The sequence below is a fragment of the Lepidochelys olivacea genome (assembly GCF_965140295.1).
Source record: "Lepidochelys olivacea isolate rLepOli2 genome assembly, chromosome: 1".
Classification (NCBI taxonomy): Eukaryota; Metazoa; Chordata; order Testudines; family Cheloniidae; genus Lepidochelys; species Lepidochelys olivacea.
The window spans coordinates 41,405,143-41,414,803 of record NC_140411.1 but is presented as its reverse complement, the minus strand read 5'-3'; positions in this window follow the sequence as shown (position 1 = coordinate 41,414,803).

Here is a 9,661-nt window from a genome sequence, read left to right as displayed (position 1 = left end):
TTTCCCACCCATCACAGATTTTATAAACATTTACCATGTGGTGGGAGAGAATTAATGGGACTACAGGGAGCTGGAGAATTAATGAATGAATGGATTCAATTCCAAGGCCAGAAGGGAGTACTGTGATCTAACCACATCTAACACATGCCATGGGACTTCCCTGAACTGATTCCTGTTTGAATTACAGCATATTTTTTAGAAAAAAAAATCCCATCTGATCTGGGGGAGGTGGAAAAAATAATGGTGGGGAATGAAGGAAAATGGTGTGTGTGGGGGGGAGTTTGCTGGATTTGGGGGATCTGTGTAGGCAGGTGTGCCCCTTAGCATGCTGGGTCCCAACATCCTGCCTCCTGGCACCTCCCCACATTCCTTTATCCCCAAAGAATCACTACTTTCCCATTCTACCTACTTTATTGCATTCCCATGCTCTTCTCAGCCTCCTGTTCTGCCACCCCATATATTCCCCTTCCCTTAATCTCATTCCCATCTCCTCACTTTCTGCAATCTCAGGCACCTATGGTGAATAGCAGGTAGCCTTCGCACTGCAGAATATTTTGGCTTCAGTCCCTTTTGGAAATAATGGCAGATAGCAGGCAATTTTTCTAGATGCAGCCTCACCATCACCTACAAAGGATGAAGAAAAATGGCAGCCACTTTGGGTAAGGACAGCCTGGCTTCAGTCTCATTGAAAACAATGGAAGACAAACCATTTTGGTAAGGGCAAAAGATCACAAGGAAGTCTTCAGCTTTTCCTGGTAGCTTTAAGAGAACCTAAAATTGCAAAATTCGTGAGAATTGGCAACTCTAGTAAAGTACATTTATTGATCCTGCACAAATTAGATGTGAAATTTAAACTGTATGGATGTAAAATCTGGCAGGGAGTTCCCATTAATTTGTATTTGTATTTTTTGGAAGGAGAAGGCGTTAGGATAAATACCAAAAAGGCAGAAAGGGCATAAGTATTCAATAAATGTTTCTGCTCTGTATATGGGGGGAAAAAACAAATGTAGTTATATATAAGGAAACACTTTCTATTCCAATAGTAACTCAGGAGGATGTTTAACAGCAGCTGCTATAACATTTTTAAATCAGCAAGTTCAGATAACTTGCACCCAAGAGATTTAAAAGTCCTGGCCAAGAAGCTCACTCGATCATTAATGTCAATTTTCAATAACTCTTGAAAAAGTGGGGAAATTCCAGAAGACTGGAAGAAAACTAATGTTGTGCCCATACATAAACATAGTAAAGGGGATGAGCCAAGTATTTTTAGGCCTGTGATCCAAAATAATGGAGTGGCTCATACAGGACTCAGATAATAAAGAATTAAAGAAGTGTAATACAATTAAGGCCAATAATAATATATTAAAGAAGTGTAATATAATAAGTTAGATCCTGTCTAACTTTCTTTTTTTGATGAGACTACTGGTTTTATTGATAAAGGTAACAGAGCTGATTTAATATATTTAAGCTTCTGTAAGGCATTTGACTTGGTACCACACATTTTGATTAAAAAACTAGAAAGATATAAAATTAATATACCACATATTACATAGATTAAAAACTGGCTGATAGGTCTCAAAATGAGAACGTTACTCACCTTGCAGTAACTGAGGTTCTTCGAGACATGTTTCCCTGTGGGTGCTCCACTCCAGGTGATGGTGCGTCATGGCACCGTTGATCGGAGATCTTTGGTAGCAGTGTCTGGTCGGGACGCATGCGCTCAGCTGCTGTCTCGCGGTCTCGTTAGAGTATGCCTGAACGCGAGCATCCCACACCCCCCTCAGTTCCTTCTCTACTCTGGAGATGTCAGAATAGTACTCCAAATAGAGGGGCGGAGGGTGAGGAGTGGAGCACCCACAGGGACACACATCTCAAAGAACCTCAGTTACTGCAAGGTGAGTAACCTTCTCTTCTTCGAGTGCTGTCCCTGTAGGTGCTCCACTCCAGGTGAATGTGAAGCAGTACCCATTATGGCTGGTGGGACTCTGGAGTTGCGGAAGTGACGACTGTAGACAGTACTGTGTGGCCTACTATGGTGTCTGCTGTGGTATCCTGTGTGATAGCATAATGTTTGGCAAATGTGTGGTCAGATGTCCACGTGGCTGCCTTGCAAATATCAGTAATAGGTACATTATGGAGGAAGGCAACGGATGTTGACATCACCAGAGTAGTGAGTTCTGATGCCCTCGGGTGGTTGGGCATTCTGAGTTCCACTTGGAAAGTCATCTGAGAGCTGTCCTGTTGGTTCTCTGGCGAAGGCAGGGATGTTGCTGCCACTGATGGTACCAGTGCCTGTGGAGGGACAAAGGACGCCGACGCCATCAACGCCAATCGAGACATCGATCTCTGGCTCTGTCCCTGGCTCTGATGGTAAGCCTAGGGCATCCAAAAAGGCCACTGCATTGGGGGTTGCCATTGGGCTGGCCACGGCACCAGATAGGGCTGGCGGTCACACCAGGACCTGGACCTTCTGCTCCTTGTCCTATCAGGATGGTAGGATTCCGCCTCTGAGGTGGAAGACCATGGAGGAGAGGTGCTCCATGGTGCCGGCGAATGGTGCCAAGGAGTGGCGTGCTCCACCCGGGTGGACTGTGTCAAGGAGTGGCATGCCATCATTGCTGGCTTGTCCCTTGATGGGATCAGAGGTAGTACCGTCACCAGTGACTTCTCTCTTCTCTGCAGGGAGGACAGCACAGTGAAGCATATAAGGTCCTGGGCTGCCTCCAACGCCTCTGGCATGGAGGGGAACTGAAGCTCTCAGACGTGCTGGTCCAGAAAGCAGTGAGTGCCCAGACTTGACTGGACCCCCAACGGGGCAGGAGTCGACGAGACCTTGGGAGGCAGGGGGGCTGAGGTGGTGTGGCCTGGTTCGGGTTTCCCTGCTGCAGGTTGGGGGACGGGGGCACTGGGGATTGAGACCAGTGCCTCACAGAATGTTGTCTATGGCCAGAGCCGAGTTTCCTGCACTGATGAGATGCTGGGCATGGGCTTTGCTGGAGTGCAGCCTCCATGAGGAGGATCTTGAGCCTTTGCTCCCGGCCTTTTAAAGTCCTGGGCCTAAACCCCTTATACATCCTGCACCTTCTTTTGGTGACTCTCCCTGAGACACTTCAAGCACAAAGTGTGCGGGTTGCTCCTGGGCATAGATTTGTCACAGTCCTCACAGAGTTTAAACCCCAGGGACCGAGGCATGCCCTGGTCCCTCAGGAGTGTTGCGGGGGCAGAATGGAGAGACCCCCCCAAGGAAATTTATGAACTAACTATATACACCAAAAAACTGACACTGCCAAAAAAGTGCTTGCCGAGGCAAGAGCAACAGAGTGTCCCAGCTAGCCATCACTAGTGATAAGAAGGAACTGAGGGGGTGGTGGGTCGGCAGGGCCGTATATCAAGTGCCATGAAGGCACAACTCCAGGGGGGATACTCCAAGGGAAAAATCTTCCAGCTGTCACGCATGCAGCCTGTGCACACCTAATTGTAATGGACATGAGCAATCACTCGAAGAATATTTAACAAAATCATCATTGATCAAGTTTGCATATGACACAAAGTTTGGGGGAAGTGACAAATAATGAAGAGGACTGATTGCTGATTCAGAGCAATGCAGATAAGCTGCCACAAGTACTCCTGTTCTTTTTGAGGTTACAGATATTTACTCTCATTAGTATATGGTCATGCTGTTCTCTTAAGTCTTGCTCACTGTTTATACAGTGCATTCATATTTTGAATACTTGTCTTCACTATGACTATAGAGTTTACTACAACAAAAAAACAACCTGAAAATTTGGAAGGAATGCTCTAAGTACTGGTTTCCCCCTAAAGGAACTAAAATGTCCAGCTTGTATGTATGCTGTCCCAGGTCAGAGTGTCTTACACATCTTTGCTGTTGAGCATTACATCTTTAAGCTCATGAGGCGGCCATAGTTCAAGTGTATCCTATTATCAAACAAGAAAGCTGTTTGGTTTTGTTCTTTGTAGGCCTCTCAAATACAAACTCCGATCCTTGTGGTTTGCATTCGTGCTGGTGTGTTTTTAAATAAAAACTTTCCCCCTGCACCATATACATAACTAGCAGAGCATGAGCAGGGACATAAATTTTTGAAATGTTTGTCCTTATGAGAAAAATGTTACATTGCTATTTTCACATTTAACCTTGTGTCAAAATCCTTTCATTTTCATACTTTGGATAGGAAGAAAGAGATGACAGTGATGAGAGGTATGGAATAAATATTTAAGCTTGGGAATGAAGTCTGGGGAGGTTCTTGACACTGATATCATTGTGGAAGATGCAGTAGGGTTCTTGTTCCTATTTCATCTCCAAGCCCAGAAACACAAGGAGCAATGAGACTTGAAAAAGACAAAGCAACACCTCTCCAAGAAATTCATATGGTGCAAAAAATAGATTGTGTCACGCTCAGTTCTAAGTTTGACAATTTGGTGAATTAGAAATTCCTTTTGTATCTGTTTTTCATGTTCATAAAGTCAAGTTTCAGACCTGTCCCTGGTTGTGAAAGGTTGTCATTACTACAGAATAGCGGTTTTCAATCACTGCAATTAAACAGACAAATTTTGGTTCAGGAAGAAGTTGCAGACTCCCCGCTTTTCCCAGTGAGTTTATCCAAAACAAAGTCTGTTTCCCTGCAGACTATTGGCAGAGTCTGATACTAGCAGCGGTGAAGTATTGTAGGCACAAAACTATGCTGACAGCTCTCATGATAGGTCTGCCCACTGAAGACCCCAAAGAGCTCAAATCGTATCTTTTTAGGAGACCTTTTTCTCCCTTTCATTTTGAGAGCTGAGAACTAGGAAACTCAGTTGCAAATAGAAGTATACTTAATTAGACAAACTAGTTGAAATACTCTCCAGACTCATGGACAGTTAGAGATCTAACTGCATCCCAACCAGCTAGAACTGTGCATGTAGAAGCACACCATTGTTACTATGTCAGTGACTTTACTGAATGGAGATACATAACAAATCTGGAGTCCAAGAAACAAAAATATTCCCTTGACAGATGACTTTTTGCTATTCATTTGTTTGGAAGCACAGATACATTGATGTGAATCTTGAAAACTAAAATTTTTTAACTGGCCTGACAGTTCTTTTGAACAACTGACACTACTAATGGATATTTTAGCTAATTCCAATTCCAGTGATTGCATACGAGGTAAATGGTTAAAATTATTTTGCCTGTGACATACAGGAGGTCAGACTAAATGCTCTAAGGGTTCCTTCTGACTATAGAATTGGTTAATGAATTCTGCCGTCCTAAATTCTAGCTTTTCAAAATGTATAGAATCTTCTCTGACTGATCTCCTTTCGCATTTACCCCTCTGCCCATCAGTGTCACCAGCCTCAATACCTAGTTTGCATCCCTAAACCTGTTTGCCACACCAGCTAGCCTCATTCAAATCCCTCCTAAAAATTCTGCCATTTTATCCAATAGAACTAAAAGGAGGGAGGGAGTGTATATACAAAAGGTACAGCAAGATGTAATGATAGCTCACTGAGGGCTTGTCTTCACTACCGGGGAGATCGACACTGCTGTAATTGATGCAGTGGGTGTCAATTTAGTGGGTCTAGTGAAGACGAGCTAAATTGATGGCAGAGCACTCTCCGGTTGACCCCCGTACTCCACCTCTCCGAGAAAAGTAAGGTAAGTCAGCTGGAGAGCATCTTCTGTTGACACAGCACAGTGAAGACACCAGGGTAAGTCGACCTAAGCTACATGGACTCCAGTCTTGTTATTCACATGGCTGGAGTAGCGTAACTTAAGTTGACTTACCCCAGTAGCAAAGACTGGCCCTGAGTTAAGAAACAGATGAGATTATCACCCTGATCCTTCCTGTCGCCATCTGCCCCTTTTTGTCTGTTGATGAATCTCAGCTGTATCGTTACATTTTTACTTTTCTGGGCATGGACCACGAGCTAAAATCTTTGCTGTGGCCAGGAGCTGTTCAGCACAACGAAGAGGAAGGCACATCATGGAAATTGTTACAATGCCCAGATTTTCTGCCCAGCTGCTGAAGTAAGTTAGAGCAGCCTGAAGTTGTCTAATATTTTTATAACACTACATACAGTTCAGGACATGTTATTTTTCAAGCTCCAAACTTGTGTTCAGCACCTCACAAAAACAAAACTGAAGACAGAGCCTTCAAACTGCTCTAATCTATCCTCAACTGGCAAGGACCCCATGGACTCTTCACAAATAGAGGATACCTGGTGTACAGCATGCCCCAGCCATTGCCTTTTATACAGAATAGGGGGTGCTGTATACCCACTGGGGATACCCTGACCTGGAATCTCCAAGAGAGTTTCAATTCTCTTTCTGCCACCCAAGCAGTACAAAAAAGCAGAGCAAAGCTGAAAATCTAACCCCCACATTTCCACTTGATTTTGTGAGGTGCCTAACATACTTCTGGGTGCTCAGAAAGAATAAATATTAATCTCTGTCAAGCAGTTTGTAGTATTATGCACTGTTAGATACTTGCCACATTTCACCCCAAGATTGGGTGCATTGGAGCAGTGGATTAAGGGATTCTTGGTATAATCTGCATACCATGCAAGGTCTTTCAAGCAGAGGCCTTTCAGGCAAATTTGGCAAATTAAGAACTGCCAGACTGGATCAGACTTGAGGTCCATTTAGTCTCGTATGCTGTCTTCAACAGTGGCGAGTTCCAGAAGCTTCAACGGGACGTGCAAAAAAACCCCCTGCAGCATGGCAGATCTGAGATCCTCTACCTCGATGAAGGGCTCATCCTAAACCATAATAGTTAGATATTGTTTTAAAGTTTTAAGAATGACATTTAATATCCCTTCCAAAATTTTGTTAGTATTAGTTTTAACTCTGGATAGTCTTGTTTTCCATATAAATTTCCTATCCCTCTTTGAATCTTACTAATCTTCGCCTCCATGACAATTTAGATTTGGGAATTCACTGACATAATTATGTGTTGTGTGGAAAGAGTATTTTATCAGTTTTAAATTTGCTACTGTATAATTCATTGCTACTGTGTAATTCACTTATGTTACAAGTGGGAGAACAGCAGCTCCCAATCTACATTCTCTATAAGATTTGTTGTTTTGGAATAAAATTTATTAAAGAGGTCTGAAATTTTATTTTTGTCTATTTAATAGATATTAGGCCAAAATTAATAAAAAACAATAGGCAAAAGTAGTTAATAAGCTAAATTTTAAAATATATACAGAAAAAATGGAACTAAGATGTGTGTCAAGCATCATTTTGCTTGTATGTTATCTTTCTTCCTCGCCATACACGTTTTTGTCTGTGTCCTTTTTCTAGAATGCAAACTCTTTGGGGGCAGGAATCATGGTGTTTTTTTTTTTAATATATATTTATACAGCATACCTAGCATAATGGAGCCCCCAAGAATTACAGTAACACAAATAAATTATTGCATTCTAGATTTATGTTTTTCGTCTTTTAAAAATCTCTCTCAATTGATATGTTAAATATTGAGGTTATCTACGCAACTACTTTTTGCCCAATTAAAAGTTAACTCTCACAAATCTTCATTGTGCTTTCTATCATAAGCCAATAATCGCAAAAGCCTGGGTTTACTTATATAACATACATTTTCTTTCCATGCCCAGAATGCCACTGTATAGCAATCATCATTTTAATAGAAAAACAAATATTACTACCTACAATTTTCAAAAAGGAACTTTTCCTTTGTATAAAATTTTCACTATTAATTGTATTTGCATTGCATTGCATCTTGCCTAGTGTTGCCACTCTAATTCTCTCAAGGTCTTCAAGCTGCCATCTTTGTTTTAATAATTATTAAAAATACAGGTTTCTTGGGAGATTCGGTTCTCTAGATAAAACTTTTTCTTCATGCAGAAAAGGAGACATTTAGCACATGCTGACAGATTTTGGGAAGTGGCAGAAAAATTATGTATTTAAGCTAGCACATGCTACCAGTACCCCGGGGAGGGGGCGGGGAGGAGAAGGGGTGTCACAGAGACAACCGACTGTACAGCAGACTAGTTACCAAGTTATATTTCTAACTAGGGTGACCAGACAGTAAGTGTTAAAAATCGGGACGGGGTGAGGGGTGGGGGGTAATAGATGCCTATATAAGAAAAAGTCCCAAAAATAGGGATTGTCCCTGTAAAATTGGGATATCTGGTCACCCTATTTCTAACTAAGATGAGCGGTACCATAATTAACACCAATGGCCAAGAAAGCCAAGGTACCTCTTCTCACTTCCCTCTTTACTCTGCACAAGATGGAGGAGGGGAGGGGGGTTGTCGAGCAAATTTTTGATGCATGCCATTAACCTAGACACCCGGTATGAAACAAGACGGCTATACACTCCTACACATTAATTTATTTCTTCATGTTGTTCTTTGGAACCAAGGTAGTCAAGAACTGGACTAGCAACAGTCTTTAAAAAGAAAAAAGTATTAGCCCTCAACTCCTAATTATTACAAAATTACATTTATTAATTTTTTTAAAGCTAAGGCCGTTTATTGCATTTTGCATCACCATTAAAATTTAGAAATTATGTAATAACATGTATACATTGAGGCATGATGTGTACTTGACTACAGTATCTCAACAATTTACTTTTGTTCTAAACACACTAAACACTTGAATAAACATTATTGCTAATGATGGAATAGCTCCATCTTCTGGAATAAGTTATTTTCACGTCAACCATCTTTGTATTACCAACTTGGATCTATACGTAAAAACTTCTATTTTAAAGCCTGCCTAAATTATGGTTGTTTTTTTGTTGGGGAGTGGAACTGGGGTAGAGAATGGGAGAAATTTAGGGCAATAATTTGATTTTCAATAGACTTAAGTCATCACTTCCTTATGAAATAGAAAACAATGTAGGTTAGTCTCCAGTATGTCATATTAACAAGAGTCCCTATTTACTCAAAGGATATCCATAATCTAATTTTGAGGACACCAGGTTAGCTTCTGCTTCAGGCAAAACATACCAGCATATACTTAATTTAAACACAAAGTCAAACATTAAGTGCTTTCTTGAATCAGTGCTGAAGTATTGTCCTCAACAGGGATGGACATAAGCACATGCTTATGGACCTTCCTGAAACTGGGTCTCTTACTGGTTTTAGAAAAGCACATAAGCACATAACTAGTTAAACATTTATAGTTTAAATTTAAGTATCTCTCAAAGTTAAGCATATACTTAAGTGCTTTGCTGACCTGAGGTTTCAAACACATGCTTAACTTTAAGCAGGTTAGTAATATTGTAGTCTCACTGAACTCAATAGGACTATTCATTTGCTTACAGTTAAGTTTGTACTTAAGTACTTCACTAAATTGGAAACTCAGATCCCAAAACATAGAAATATTAAAACTGTGATTATAATGCTTGAAATTTATTTTACAATCAAGTTAACTTTTCTATCTCAAGAATATTTTTATACTGCTGTTGCTTGAAAAAACAGGCATTAAGTAATGTTTTAGTTACTGAAGTTGCGCCATGGCCTGGAAAATCAGGAAACATTTCACAGCAACAGTCAACAGATTACTGAGCATTATAGGTTAGATAATCTATTGACTATTGCTGTAAAACGTTGCCCGATTTTCCAGGCAATGGAACAACTGCAATTCTTTTGGGGGACCTGGTGCCAATTCAGCCAATCAAAATAAAGAAATTAA